At 47.8% G+C, this 15,618-nt stretch overlaps 1 protein-coding gene across 1 annotated transcript in view; it reads left to right on the plus strand.

Moving 5' to 3' along the window:
* CC2D2B (coiled-coil and C2 domain containing 2B) overlaps positions 1-15,618 on the plus strand; it is a 118,788-nt gene that overhangs the window by 739 nt on the left and 102,431 nt on the right. Inside the window, exons 2-3 of the mRNA XM_050959303.1 lie at positions 1,265-1,335; positions 5,970-8,533. The gene's annotated coding sequence lies outside the window, so the exon portion shown is untranslated. The remainder of the gene's footprint in view (positions 1-1,264; positions 1,336-5,969; positions 8,534-15,618) is intronic.

A 15,618-nucleotide genomic window follows, 5' to 3' on the forward strand; every position in this document is an offset into this window, starting at 1 on the left:
TTTCTGGTCCTGATCCACAATTTGAGAACAGAGGTTGCACACTGAAGGGTGAAGGTGCCTGCAGTTTTCCCACAGCCTGATGCTGAGTTGCTGACAAGGGTCCCTCATGTCTGGTGCTGTTTGTTTAAAATTATTGCAGTTACCATTACGTGAGCAAAGTTGCCAATATCAGAAGAAAGTGGTCAGGGATCGTTTTCCGAAAAAATTGGCATCTGATGGCGATGAGAAAGCTGTGTGAATTCTAGGGGACTTTTTTAATGTGCTGAGATAGAGGGAAGAAAAAATAATCTAAAAGCTGCATATAGCACATAACTCCTTTAGCAGACCTTGTGTTCTCTGCATATCTGAAAAGTGTGGCTCCTTCTGTTCTCCACCTCCCACTGACACTTTTGTACAATTTCTGCCTTTCAAGGCTTCCCTTTTCTCTCCTGCTTTCTTCCCCATTTATCTCAACTCCTATCACATGCAGTCTCCTCTTCTGCTCCTTGCCAGCTGTGTCTTGTCTTTCAGTAGAACTTGGTTCCAGCTCCTTCCCTTCTAGATAGTTGAAAGTGGGTGAGGATTGGGTCTTCCTGCTCATGAGAGAGGAGACACAGGCATGAGGTTGCAGGGACAGGACAGCTTAGCTATAGGAGAAAAGTAGCTCAGGGTATGGCTACATTTGAAACTTCAAAGCGCTTTGAAGTGCAAGTGTGGTGCTGGGAGAGAGCTCTCCCAGCGCTGCATGTACTCCACATCCTCATGGGGTTTAGCTTGCAGCGCTGGGACCCGTGCTCCCTGCTCTGCAGCACTGTTTACACTGAGGCTTTACAGTGCTGTATCTTGCAGCGCTCAGGGGGGTGTTTTTTTCACACCCCTGAGCGAGAAAGTTGCTGCGCTGTAAAGCACCAGTGTAGCCAAGGCCTCAGAGAAAAAAGGCTGCCTAATGCTGTCACATATTCCTGGCTGTGATTAGTGGCTGGGACACCAATATCCCTTGATGATGTTTGAAAACCTGGACTGTTGACAGCTAGGGCCTGGATGAATCAAGGGTGTTGGCCACCAATGCTGAAGTCTGTAAAGTGCCACTTTTGTTCAATTTTGGCATGTAATTTTGCATTAACAAGCTTGTTTTAATTTTACATTTTTTTTGTTTGGGAATCACGTCTTTTAACTCTTTAAGAATTAGTTTTTCATTGCATAAATATAAACGCATCATACTTAGTCTTATCCCTCTTTCTGTGCGCAAGCCACATTACACTTTTAATTATGTTCCTTTCGGCAGGGCTACAAATTAAGAGCCATATACTACAGGGGATCTTCCAATGGTAACAAAAGAAGGTTTGCACAAAGATTGTGAGTAGTATATGGCCACTAAACTTTAAATTAGTAAAATTATTCTTACAGTAAGTATCATTTGGCTGAGAAAAATGATGCAGGATGCTTTTAGGATCATGACTACACCTCTACCCCAATATAACACCACCCGATATAACATGAATTCGGATATAACGCAGTAAAGCAGTGCTCCGGGGGGGCGAGGCTGCACGCTCTGGCGGAACAAATCAAGTTCTATATAACGCGGTTTCACCTATAACGCGGTAAGATTTTTTTGGCTCCTGAGGACAGAATTATATGGATGTAGAGATGTATTTCTGTCCTTTGATTATTTGTTTATGCAATTAGCCAGTTTGTGTGTACAGTACTTGTACTGCAGTACTTGTACATGCAGATTAGGCAGACAATTGTACATCTCTATTTGAAAATTATTAGCCTTAGGCTAAAAAAATAAGCATTTCATGGGGGCAGTTCACACCTCTTTTACACCTGCTCTCTCAGCATTCTGTTGCTTCAGATTTTATTTATCTATGCAACCATAAAGACTAGAAGCATCAGTGCTGTCTTCTTTCTTTGTTTCCGTTCTGCACTGTCTGGATGTGTATTGAAGTAAGGGGTGTGCATAGCTGCACTTAGATAATGATATTTGACTCTGCAGTAACATTTGTGGGCTATACCTCTCCCATTGGGAGAGGATTGAACCAACAATATGGTAATAGTAAAAGTACCTGGAACTTTTGTTTCCTGATCATGTTGTCTGGTGAACTAAAAATACATAGATTTCTGCTTCTCCTAGTCTCAGAGCTCTGTTTTGTTGACTTTTGCATGCCAAGATTATGGTTATATGTCTCGAATGGCATATGTGCAAGTGTTCCGTGTGAAAATTGAATATTAAAAGCACCATGTTTGGTATAGAAGAAAGAACATAAGAATGGCCATACTGGGTCAGACTAATGGTCCATCTAGCCTAGCATCCTGTCTTCTGGCAGTGGCCAATGTTAGGTGTTTCAGAAGGAATGACCAGAACAGGCAATCATCAGGTGATCATCTCCTGTCGTCCACTCCTAACTTCTGGCAGAAAAAAACAAAACAAAAAAGTTGTGATAGGGTAAAATAAATGTCAAAACATACCATTCAGATAGTTTCCCATTCTTTGACAAGTGTAATCATTTTGCTTCTGAAAAATCTATTTTTCCATAGTATACATTTTGATTGCAAATTCTACATAATATAAATTGCTGTTCCCCCCTAGTGTGACTCACTGTAGTCTAAGTGAAATTAATTAGAAATTAAAAGACGAAGTTCAAAACTTATTTTGGTTGATTGGGTCCTTGGGGAGGAGAGAGGGTTTATTTATATAGGATAGATGCAGTTAAAACAACAAGAAAGTGGATTATTACCTATAAGAAGAATGAGAAAAATAAAAAAGTTATCAAAAACTATAACAATAGACTCTGGATGGGACATATAAGATTATTTATATTATATTAATTCAGAAGTCAACTACATAACTTTAAATGATAAAATGCATTTTTATTCTGTTGAAAGAGAGGAATTGTTCAATACTGTATAAAATAATAAAACCATATATGGGCCTCATGTCTAAAACACTACATACAATTACAGCCATATTAGGGGATCCAGTTATTATGCAGCTCCATTTTGTGGTATAAATAGGACTTAACAAGCCTGTATTCTCAGATCTTGGTTTCTTTTGATTTGTCAATGAAGATGAGAGCACAAGTACTGATATGTGTATGTTTTATACTTATGTAAATAGCTGTGCAAATTAGATATAGCTCTCAGGCTCTTGGCAAGTTGCCAAACATGACTGTTGGGAAGTGTGGAGGGGAAGAAGGGGTCCTAAAGTTTTGTATCCATTTGGTTTAGCACATATTCTGGCATGTTAATTTGTTGTAATTTTCAGGTTAGTAACCTGATCATTTGGAAACGCATGTCATAGAGTTTAAGACTAGAAGAGACTACTAGATCATGTAGTCTGACCTGTATAGCGACCTGTGTATCACAGGCCATGTAAACCAGTTGTTGCAAAATCCACACACTGATGATTTATTGGATATGCAGCCTTGTTGACTGATGTGGAAATGCGGCCATCTGCACAACAATCAGATTGTTATTCCATATTGTTCACTGTTGACTAGAGTAACTCCTCACTTAAAGTCAGTTAACATTGTTTTGTTGCTATGTTGCTGATCAATTAGGGAACATGCTCATTTAAAGTTGTGCAATGCTCCCTTCTAATGTCGTTTGGTAGCCGCCTGCTTTGTCCACTGCTTGCAGGAAGAGCAGCCCATTGCAGCTAGCTGGTGGGGGCTTGTAACCAGGGTGGACTGGCAGCCCACCATCAGCTCTCCCTTATCAGCTCCCCGCTCCCCTAAGTTCCTTGTGCTGCAGCCGCCCAGCAGGCAATCAACTGCTGGGCAGTTCAGCTGTTCCTCCCCCCACTGCCATGTGCTGATCCTGCCCTGTGCCTTGGAGCTGCTCCCAGAGACTACTGCTTGCTGTGCGGGGGTGGGTGTGAAGAGGGTGGGGACTAATGTCAAGGTGTCCCCTTCCCCCCTGCTCCTGCAGCCCACTTACCCCTTCTTCATATAGAACTGGAAGAGGACACAGATGGAGAGAGACAGAGGCCATGGCAACACTAGAGAGTTGCAGCGCTGGTGAGGGGGTTACAACGCTTCAACTTAGGATGTGGCCACACTTGCAAAGCACGGTCAGCGCTGCAACTCCCTGATTGCAGCGCTGGCTGTACACCCGGTCGAGCCTCGAGTGTAGCGATTCCAGCGCTGGTGATCCAGCGCTGGTCAGCAAGTGTGGACCCCACCAGCGCTTTTATTGACCTCCGGGGTATAAGGAGGTATCCCAGAATTCCTGTCCACAACAAACCGGAAGAAAGGGGGAGCTTGGAGTTCAGCCAAACTGCTTAATTTAAAAAACAAACACAGCTCCTGTTTGCTGAGTGAGCGGAGGCAGGCAGGTGAATTACTTTGGAACGTTCACAGCTGTTTGCTTGAAGAGAGAAACAGCACGCTCACCTGGCAGAGGGGAAGGGGGAAGTCCATGTTGAGCAGATGCTTATCTGGTCTGACGGCTATTTAGGAGTGCATAATTTGCATTTAGTGAATGAGAGAGGGGTGGGGGAAGGGATCAGAACTTTTAAAACGATTGAAGGTAGGCACTGTGTGTCTTCCAGTCCTTAGAACTTGCAAGGCAGGGAGCTGAGAACAGTGTCAGCTCCAAAAATCCAATCTCTCTGTCTCTCCCATGCTCCCTGTCACATTCCACCCCACCCCTCTTTTGAAAAGCACGTTGCAGCCACTTGAATGCTGGGATAGCTGCCCACAATGCACCACTTCCAACAGCGCTGCAAATGCTGCAAATGTGGCCACACTGCAGCGCTGGTAGCTGTCAGTGTGGCCACACTGCAGCGCCGGCCCTACACAGCTGTACGAACACAGCTGTAACTACCAGCGCTGCAGAACTGTAAGTGTAGCCATGGGCAGAGAGAGCTTGGGGCAGCAGCTGCTCTCTCAACTTCCTGATCCACTCAAAAAGACAATGCACTTACGAGTGGGTGAGCTTACTTAAAGGGGAAGTGTGCATCTCTTTCTCTCTCTCCCACACACAAGGTGGTGTGTCTGTCTCTGTCTGCTATGCTGTCTCCCCTCCCTCGTGTTCATGCTGCCTTGTGTGAGAGGCTAGATTAACAACAATGTGTTAACCCTTGAGGGCTCAGACGATTGCTAGTTCATCATTTAGCACCAAGGCATTCCCTGGGAAATATCCCTCCCTCTTCCACCCTCTAACTTCAGCACCTTAACCAAGCTTCACAATCATCATAGCTGTGAACAGTATTAAATTGTTTGTTTAAAACGTATACTATGTGTATATCTACATCATATGTAGTTTTTTGTCTGGTGAATATAATTTCTCTGGAACCTAACACCCCCCATTTACATTAATTGGATTCATTTAACATTGTTTTGCTTAAAGTCTCATTTTTCAGGAACATAACTACAACGTTAAGTGAGGGGTTACTGTATTTTAACTCAGGTTTTAAACATAGATTTTAGTTGTTCATTTTATATATTATAGTAGGATATAATACAAATGTTAAATATCAGAATAGAAGTACTTTATATAGTATTTCAATAAAATGCTTGCTACAAAATTATGTAACCAGAATTTAATCTGAATTTATTGTGGTGTCTAGCACTAGAAAAACATGAAATACAATGCACTGTGGTTGTAAAGAAGAGGATAGCTAACTTTAAAATATGTAAGAATTTGGTGCATCATGTCTGTCAATGAACATTCTTTAAAAAAAATTTAATCATTGGAAGTATAGTTGTTTTTTTTCTCTCTATATTTCTGTCTCTGCATTTTTAAGAATTTAAAATGTTTTCTCTTGGTTTCATATTATTCCTTCATGTTATATAATTAAACAGATTTTAAAAAGCTGTATAAACATTCCTTTCGTGGACCCACTGGATTGAAGAGAAGTTAAATATTTTTATTTTGGGCAATGTAACTTGTAATTGTCTGATAGTTGATAGTATTAGTATCAAACATTGATATGACCATTTGTGTTTTTCAGTTTACTTACTATCTTGTTTGTTTAAACCCTTCAGAATAAATGGACCCTGTTCAAAAAGAAGAAGAAATGTCATCAGATAAAACAACTAAGGGAAGTTGTGTTAGTTGAAAAGTAAATGTTTTATATTCCTTTCCAGACAAAATACAGATGACTGGATTCAGCATTCTTAATTCATGCTGTATAAGCTAACTACTGATCATCATAATAATCAATAATAGAAATCTGTGTATAGAAGACCCAGAGGATCTGTGGATTTTCTGTTTTACACAGAATTCTATTACTTTTTTGTGTGGGGGAGAGGGGAATATGTGCAAGACATTGTGTTGAGAACCAGTAACAACAGGAGTGGGAAGTCATTAAATAGTAAAGCTCTGTAGTTTAGAGTTGAGATTTTTAGCTGCTAACGAAGTCTTTGATGTCAAGAACCAATAATGTCCTGAGGGTATCAAAAATAATTTAGTTAGACTAGAGGCTTGATCAGATTAACCAGTAACAATCAATTCAGTCTGTGTTCACACGGCAGATTTTCTCCTTTCACAACCATGTTAGTGAATCTACTCCTGTGTGGTATCTAACCATGTTTGTACAGAACATTCTGAGAAAATCTGGGCAATTTATTCCATAGTGTTTCATCAGGGAATATGGTGCTCATTGGATGTGCATAAAAGGAAACATCAGCATCATATGTGCTATGGGATGCCCTTTGCAATAAGGAGTTGGGAGAAAGGAGAACTGACCAAACAAGTACAGTTAGGAGGACATATCCATATGTATGCACACACACAAACATGCAGTGCTGAACTGGCTGGTGGATGAGCCTCTGGCAAAGGTGAAATGCTATTATTGTTATTAATAGACTTTTAACCATGTGATGTGTGAACACAAATCATGTTTGAGCCAGCCATGCCAGTAACTGGCTACTAATCTTGTTATTTTTTTTCTTTTTTCTCCCATTCTGTTTGATATTTATTGCCCACTGTTTGTTGCTTCTGTCTTCTCCCCAACAGTTGCCTCTCACTTCTTGCCTCCTTGATGGTTGCCTCTCCCTGGTTATCTTAATTTCCATAGGTTGATTGCTTTTCTTCCTTGCCCTGCTTTCTCTTCCCTCTCCTAGTTGCTTCTGTTATGCGTTCCCATAGGCTTCCTCACCTCAGTAATTTAATCCCTGCTTTCTTCCCCATATTCTGCTTCTTTCTTCTGCTTATTATCAGGATCATACGCCATTATGTAAGTGCAGTACAAACAGAGACAGACATAGCCCATCACAAAGAATTTACAATAGAACTTAAAGCAAAATGCAACAAGTGGATGTAACAAATGGAGGTAATGGGGAATGGAGGATAATACCTGATAATGTGTGGTTTCATAGGTTGGCAATGTGCATTACTGATGGTGTAAAAATTGTAGGATATAAACAAAAATGGTAAATGTCAGCGGTTCCAACTGGATACTTCTTTCAGTTTCCTTCTCTTCCTACTTTCACTGCTGTGCTGTCTTTGACAGCAGTGTATGGTGCAAGGAGTGGTAGCAGCAGAAGACCTCTGACTGTTACCACTTGAGTATCCTACCCTTAGGTAAAATAAGAAGGCTCTCTTTGTGGTATCCTTGTGCTGTGTATAACTATTTTAAGGCTGAAGAATGGTAGAATCCAGATTAGAGCTTGGATTCTTTACAGATTTGTAAAAGTGAGCATTAGGAAAGGTAATGCAGAGTCTGCAGGGTATATTATGGGCCTTGTCACTTCACAGCAAGACATGCAACTAAGAACTTGGCTGCAGTAATTCTTTTTTAAGTGATATGCTATCCTCTTCAGTTACAGAGGATAGAGAGAGAAAAAATCCAAGGGGATTTCAGGAAAAAAATAATTAAAATTTAATCCTAAATACATCTACTAGATGGAACGTTAGGGACCAGGGGCATTGTACCTTTCAGCTGGTTAGAGAGATTGCTGTAGAGTCATGTAAGACTCTATTTTTATTTCCCAAGGATGATCAGTTTTTTGCAGATCTAGTACCCTGACTGTGAGGAAGAGGAGAATTTGGATTTCCTACATGGCAGTATAAAACACTGATATTAGGCCCGTCTTTGGACCAGACCTTGAGAGGGTCTTAAATTATGGAAATTCTAACTTTCCATTCTCCATTGTCCTTATATGGCAGATCCAGACCAGCTGAGACATAGATTAGGTACCAAGGGAAAAAGTGTGAGATTGACAGACCAGATGCAGGAGCTGCATATCAAATGCAACATCCAGATTCTGCCACATCAAATTAGAGAAACCAGTATTGGCAGTCAAAACAAAAAACCTGTCACTACTACTGAAAAGCCCCCTACTGTCAAAGCAATGTGCCAAAGCAATTAACTGATTTTGGGGTCTCTTGAGATATACTCTTGTGCCCTGTGGCAGCTTGACAAATTGTTTGGTGCATTGGCCTTTAGTGTTCTTTTAGTACTGAGGTGTATTTTACTCCAAAGACATGTATCCTATAGATAATACTAATGTAAGCCTTAAGATTCTATTTTCTAATTCTCCAGAAAAAGGATGCTCAAGAAGCAATTCTGAAGAACTCACTGAGAAGAGAAAGTGCTAGAAAAAAGGTGAATTTGTTAATGCTACTTTTAATGATCTATCTTTTTATTAGAACAGATGTTAGAAGATACTTTATCTTGTAGAATCCAAGTATTCTTCTTCGAGTGATTGCTCACATCCATTCCAGTTAGGTGTGCGCGCCGCGCGTGCACGTTCGTCGGAAACTTTTTACCCTAGCAACTCCAGTGGGCAGGCAGGTCGCCCCCTGGAGTGGCGCTGCCATGGCGCTCAATATATATCCCTGCCGGCCCACCCGCTCCTCAGTTCCTTCTTACCGCCGTGTCGGTCGTTGGAACTGTGGAGCGCGGCATAGCTGTCCTCCACGTCCCTAGCTCTCCTTGTTATCTCTCGTTATCTCTCGTATTGTTATAGTTGTTAGTTAGATTGTTAAGTATAGATAGTAGTAATTAACTGTAAATAGATTGTAAATAGTTGTTCGCCGGGGGCTTAGCCCTTCCCGGCACCCAGCACCGGACTCATGCCTGGTTCGCCGGGCTTCAAGCAGTGTGCGGCCTGCAAGAAGCCTATGCCCACCAGCGACCCCCACGACGCGTGCCTGAAGTGCCTGGGGGAATCGCACAGATCGGACAAGTGCCGCATCTGCAAGGCTTTTAAGCCAAGAACAAAAAAGGAGAGGGATCAAAGACTCCGAACTCTCCTTATGGAGGCGGCACTTGACCCGGCGGCTTCGCAGGCCGTGATCTCGGCGCCGGCACCGGATCGCACCGGCACCGAAAAGACTCCCCGGCACTGACCTTCTCCGGCACCGGGGACAGAACCAAGACCGTCGAAGTCTGCTACTCCAGCCAGGCAGACCCGACTGGAGCGCCCGGCCTCAACATCGGCCGCGGCGCCGCAGGCACCGTCGACTCCGGGCCCGGCGGGTCCATCGAGTCCGGTGCCGCCAAGCTCCCCCATGAGATCTGGGGTCGAGATATTGGTCCCATCCACGCCGGAGACCTTCGCCTCGGCTCGGGACCTCATTGCCTTAACTGAGCCTACTCAGCTGCCACCCCCGGTACCTCCGGTGCGGGTCGCGTCTAGAGGCAAGCCAATGATGTCGGCACCGTCTAGGGACTCGCGCTCACGGTCCAGGTCCCGACGTCACGGCAGATCGAGATCTCGTCGCCGCTCGCAGTCCCGGCACCGCTCTCCTCGGCGGTACCGGTTGCACTCGCGGCACCGGTCGACCTCAAGGCAGTCGCGGTCGGACTCCAGCCGCCGATACCGGCACCGTGACTCCAGGAGCCAGTCCCGCCGTCACTCGCCGCACCGGTCGACCTCCCGGCACCGTGCTGGTGGCAGGTCCCGGTCCCGGTCGACCTCCCGGCACCGAGCTGGTGGCAGGTCCCGGTCCCGATCCCGGCACCGAAGCGGCGGCCGGTACCGGTCCAGATCCCGGCACCGAGACAGAACCCGGTCCCGGTCCCGATCCCGGCACCGATATGACTCCCGGTACCGATCCCCGGCACCGAGAAGATCTTCGGTGCCGACCCGCGCAGACCCTTACCAACCAGGGTCTGCCCCGCCGTGGCCTTCTAGACAGCCGTCGGTCTCCTCCCAAACGGACAGCGGGTATGCGTTGGGCACCGACCGGCAGGTGGCGCTATTTCACGACCCGCCACAACACGACCAAGGCCCGCAGCAATGGGGGTTTTGGACACCCTGGGCATACCATCAAGCCCAGGGGCCCCAACAGCTTCCTGCTAGGCCTGCGACGGCAGAACACAGGGTGCCGGAAGCCTCATTGTCTCGCCCCCCTCCCTCCCCGGATGGGCAGGAAGGGTCCAAGCAGCAAGACTCCGCTCTGGCTCCTGAGACAGAGGCGAGGGCCGAGGGAGACCCTCCATTAGACACTCTCTTGCCGGGGGTCTCCTCATCCTCCTCCCCTGATGAAGCGGTGGCTGGTACCTCCTCCAGTAGCCCCCCCCCCCGCTGGACCTCAGGGCACACCAAGACCTCCTCAGGCGAGTAGCTCAGAATCTGAGCCTACAAGCCGAGGAGGTCTCGGAAATAGAGGATCCAATTGTTACCATCCTCTCATCGGATGCTCCCACCAGGGTCGCCCTACCGTTCATAAGGACCATCCAGGCCAACACCAATACCATCTGGCAGTCTCCAGCCTCCATCCCCCCTACGGCGAGGGGCGTCGAGCGGAAGTACATGGCCCCTTCTAAAGGCTATGAGTACCTCCATATACATCCGACACCGTGTTCCCTGGTGGTACAATCAGTAAATGACAAAGAGCGTCATGGGCAGGAAGCTCCAGCCCCCAAATCCAGGGAGGCCAGGCGGATGGACCTCCTCGGCCGTAAAGTATACTCGGCTGGGGCGCTGCAGCTCAGGGTATCGAACCAGCAGGCCCTGCTCAGCAGGTACGCCTTCAACTCCTGGGTGGCAGCAGACAAATTTAAGGAGATGCTGCCGCAAGACGCCCGCCAGGAATTTGCAGCCATCTTAGATGAGGGCAAGAAGGCTGCACGTACATCTTTGCAAGCTTCTTTGGACGCTGCAGACTCGGCTGCCCGCACCCTCGCGTCGGGAGTAACGATGCGCCGCATCTCCTGGCTGCAGGTCTCTGGCCTTCCTCCGGAGCTCCAGCATACCATCCAGGACCTCCCATTCGAAGGCCAGGGCCTGTTTTCCGAAAAGACAGACCCCAGACTCAAGAGTCTGAAGGACAATCGGGTCATTATGCGCTCCGTCGGGATGCACACACCGGGAACGCAACGCAGACCCTTCCGGCCACAGCAACAACAGCAGCGCAGGCCATATTCCCAGTTCCGCCAACGGCAGGACCTTAACAGGCGCCGTGGCAGGAATGGAAGGCGCAGGCATTCGGGGAACCAAGGGGGGCAAAACCAAGGCTCCTCTAAGCCCCCGCCTGGACCCAAGCCTTCATTTTGAAGGTGCGCCCGAGGGCGCAGTAACAGTTTCCCCCATGGATCCTTCCCCCCCGTTTTCCAACCGTCTTTCGTTTTTCCTCCCGGCGTGGACCCAAATAACATCGGACCGCTGGGTCTTACGCACGGTGCAGACGGGATACCGCCTGCAGTTTGTATCATTTCCTCCTTCCCGCCCCCCTTCCTCGTCCCTCTTCAGGGACCCCTCTCACGAGCAATTCCTTCGGCAGGAGGTACAGACGCTCCTCAGCAAAGGAGCTATAGAGGCGGTTCCAGAAAACGAGAAAGGCAAGGGGTTTTATTCCCGTTATTTTCTGATCCCCAAGGCCAAGGGAGGCCTCAGGCCTATCCTCGACCTGCGAGAGCTCAACAAATACCTGGTGAAGTTGAAGTTCCGCATGGTATCCCTGGGGACCATTATCCCATCCCTGGATCCGGGAGACTGGTACGCCGCCCTCGACATGCAGGACGCGTATTTTCACATTGCCATTTGGCCACACCACAGACGTTTCCTTCGCTTCGTGGTGGGCCCCCTTCATTACCAATTTGCAGTCCTCCCATTTGGCCTTTCTACGGCCCCGAGGGTGTTTACAAAGTGCATGGCAGCTGTTGTGGCACATCTTCGACGCAGTCGTATCCACGTGTTCCCTTATCTAGACGATTGGTTGATTCGGGGCACGTCGGAACGGCAAGTCTGCAGCCATGTCCACGTGATCACCGGCACGTTTGCTACTTTGGGCCTCTTGATAAACATGGACAAGTCCACCCTGATCCCCACGCAGAGGGTGGAATTCATCGGGGCCATCCTGGACGCCACCGTGGCCAGGGCCTTGCTGCCGTTGCAGAGGTTCCAGGCATTGTCAGCGATCGTTCAACGACTGCGGGCAGCCCCCTTGACATCAGTGCGAACATGTCTAGCCCTGTTAGGCCACATGGCGGCTTGCACCTTTGTGACCGGTTATGCTCGGCTCCGCATGAGGCCCCTCCAGTTGTGGCTCATCGATCATTACCGGCCGGCAAGACAGCCGCTAGACATGCTGATCACGATCCCCCAAGGGGTGTTAGATTCTCTCGACTGGTGGCTAGACCAGTCGGTAGTGTGTGCGGGGCTCCCTTTCCACCCACCTCAGCCCTCGGTGTCCCTGACAACGGATGCCTCAGATCTGGGCTGGGGGGCCCACCTGGGGACCCTGAGAACGCAGGGCTTGTGGTCCCAGAAGGAGGTGGGGTTGCACATCAACATGCGGGAGTTGAGAGCGGTCCGCCTCGCTTGTCAGACGTTCTGCCATCAGCTTCAAGGTCGTTGTGTCGCGGTGTTTACCGACAACACGACGACCATGTACTATATCAACAAGCAAGGCGGCACCAGATCCTCTCCCCTGTGTCACGAGGCGATGCGACTCTGGGACTTTTGTGTAGCCCACTCCATTCACCTCACGGCTTCCTTCCTCCCCGGAGTACGGAACACACTGGCGGATCGCTTGAGCAGATCCTTCCTGTCGCACGAGTGGTCCCTTCGCCCGGACGTCGCCCTCTCCATCTTCCGGAGGTGGGGTTATCCCCGTGTGGACCTCTTCGCGTCCGGGGGGAACAGGAAGTGCCAGGCGTTCTGCTCCTTTCAGGGCAGGGAGCCCGGGTCGATAGCGGATGCCTTCCTTATTCCGTGGTCGACCCACTTGTTCTACGCATTTCCCCCGTTCCCTCTGGTCCACAGGGTCCTTCTGAAGGTGCGCAGGGACAGGGCTCGCGTGATCATGGTAGCCCCGGCATGGCCCAGGCAACATTGGTACCCCATGCTGCTGGACCTGACCATAGCCGACCCAGTTCCCCTGCCCCTTCACCCGGACCTGATTACCCAGGAGCACGGGACCCTCTGTCACCCGGACCTCCAGTCGCTGCACCTAGCGGCGTGGCTCCTGCGTGGCTGACCGGTTCTGAGCTGCGCTGCTCCACACCGGTGAGGGAGGTGCTTTTGGGCAGCAGGAAGCCTTCCACGAGAGCGACATATTCGGCCAAGTGGAAGCGTTTCTCCTGTTGGTGCGTGGAGAGAAATCTCCGCCCTATGGAAGTTTCGGTGGCCGATATCTTAGACTACATTTGGTCCCTCAAACAGCAAGGTCTGGCGATATCGTTGTTGCGAGTCCACCTGGCAGCTATCTCCACCTTTCACCCGGGTGCGGATGGTCGCTCTATTTTTTCTCACCCGATGGTGTCTAGATTCCTTAAGGGACTGGAACGTTTATACCCTAACGTCCGTCTCCCTGCTCCAACCTGGGATCTTAACCTGGTGTTGTCCCGGCTCATGGGACCCCCCTTTGAACCGTTAGCTACTTGCTCCCTGCTTTACCTCTCTTGGAAGACTGCCTTTCTAGTAGCTATCACCTCAGCTAGGCGGGTGTCGGAACTCCGGGCTCTTGTGGTAGACCCCCCGTATACAGTCTTCCACAAAGATAAGGTGCAGCTGAGGCCACACCCTGCCTTTCTCCCCAAGGTAGTCTCGTCCTTCCACATCAGCCAAGAGATATTCCTTCCGGTTTTTTTCCCGAAACCTCACTCCTCAGGCAGGGAGCAGCAGCTTCACTCGCTTGATGTCCGTAGGGCTCTCGCGTTCTACGTGGAGAGGACCAAGCCCTTCCGCAAATCCCCCCAGCTTTTCGTGGCGGTAGCGGACCGCATGAAGGGGCTTCCTATCTCCTCCCAGAGGTTATCCTCATGGGTAACGTCCTGTATCAGGACCTGCTATGACTTGGCCCACGTTCCTACGGGCCGTGTGACTGCGCATTCTACCAGGGCGCAGGCGTCGTCGCTGGCTTTCCTCGCCCATGTGCCCATCCAGGAAATCTGTCGGGCAGCGACCTGGTCATCGGTCCACACCTTTGCTTCCCACTACGCCCTGGTCCAGCAGTCAAGAGAGGATGCGGCCTTCGGATCTGCAGTGCTCCATGCCGCGACTTCTCACTCCGACCCGACCGCCTAGGTATGGCTTGGGATTCACCTAACTGGAATGGATGTGAGCAATCACTCGAAGAAGAAAAGACGGTTACTCACCTTTGTAACTGTTGTTCTTCGAGATGTGTTGCTCACATCCATTCCACACCCGCCCTCCTTCCCCACTGTCGGAGTAGCCGGCAAGAAGGAACTGAGGAGCGGGTGGGCCGGCAGGGATATATATTGAGCGCCATGGCGGCGCCACTCCAGGGGGCGACCTGCCGGCCCACTGGAGTTGCTAGGGTAAAAAGTTTCCGACGAACGTGCACGCGTGGCGCGCACACCTAACTGGAATGGATGTGAGCAACACATCTCGAAGAACAACAGTTACAAAGGTGAGTAACCGTCTTTTTTGATGCCTTGAGCTCTGTATGTAATGGTACATATATACTTAATTGTGACCACTTGCTGTTGAATAGTAGTACAGATATTTTTCAGTAATACATTACTTTTTATATAAGAGTATATTATACTAACAATATCTTGTTTTATTTAGCCCAAATACATTCTTTAGCATTAAAATGCCTACTTTAAAATTGGCTGTGAACGTAATTTTTTCACAAGCATTTGACTTAATTTATCTACATGGCAATGTAGATAACTTCCCAACAGAGCTTATGTGCACAGGTATTCCAAAGTCCAGACTTCATACTGATAGCAGAGTTGTCCTTTCAAGAGATAGTTAGGTTATGTCATATTTAAAAAGAAAACCCCGCATGTGTTAGTACAACCTTAGATTGTTAAAAGTGAAAATGGTGAAAATCGAAATTTCTTTTCACCGGTTATGCTGCTTCTAGACTAGTCAGCTTAATTTTCCAGTTCTCATGGATTTGTGTGATGCTATTGTGCCTGGTTTGCAAAGTTTGTAGGGGGAATGTTTAAATCAAAACTAAACACAAGTTGTTTGAAATTATTTAGAAATATAACTTTATAAACAAAATATTAATTTTGGCCTACATTTTTGGACAGTGACTCTTTAACTCTGCTATCCCTTTGGCTAGGAGGAATAGATACTAAACAGTTAAATTGTTTTTGATTCTCTGTTTCATAGATAGTGTTTAAGGCCAGAAGGGATCATTAGAACTTTTAGTTTGATCTCCAGTATAACTCAAACTATTAAATTTCACCCAGTTACCCCCATATTGGGCACAATAAGTTGTTTTGCTAAAGCATATGTTCCAGAAAAGCATCCCGTCTTGGCT

Source organism: Gopherus flavomarginatus, chromosome 6 (genome assembly GCF_025201925.1).
Source record: "Gopherus flavomarginatus isolate rGopFla2 chromosome 6, rGopFla2.mat.asm, whole genome shotgun sequence".
Taxonomy (NCBI): Eukaryota; Metazoa; Chordata; order Testudines; family Testudinidae; genus Gopherus; species Gopherus flavomarginatus.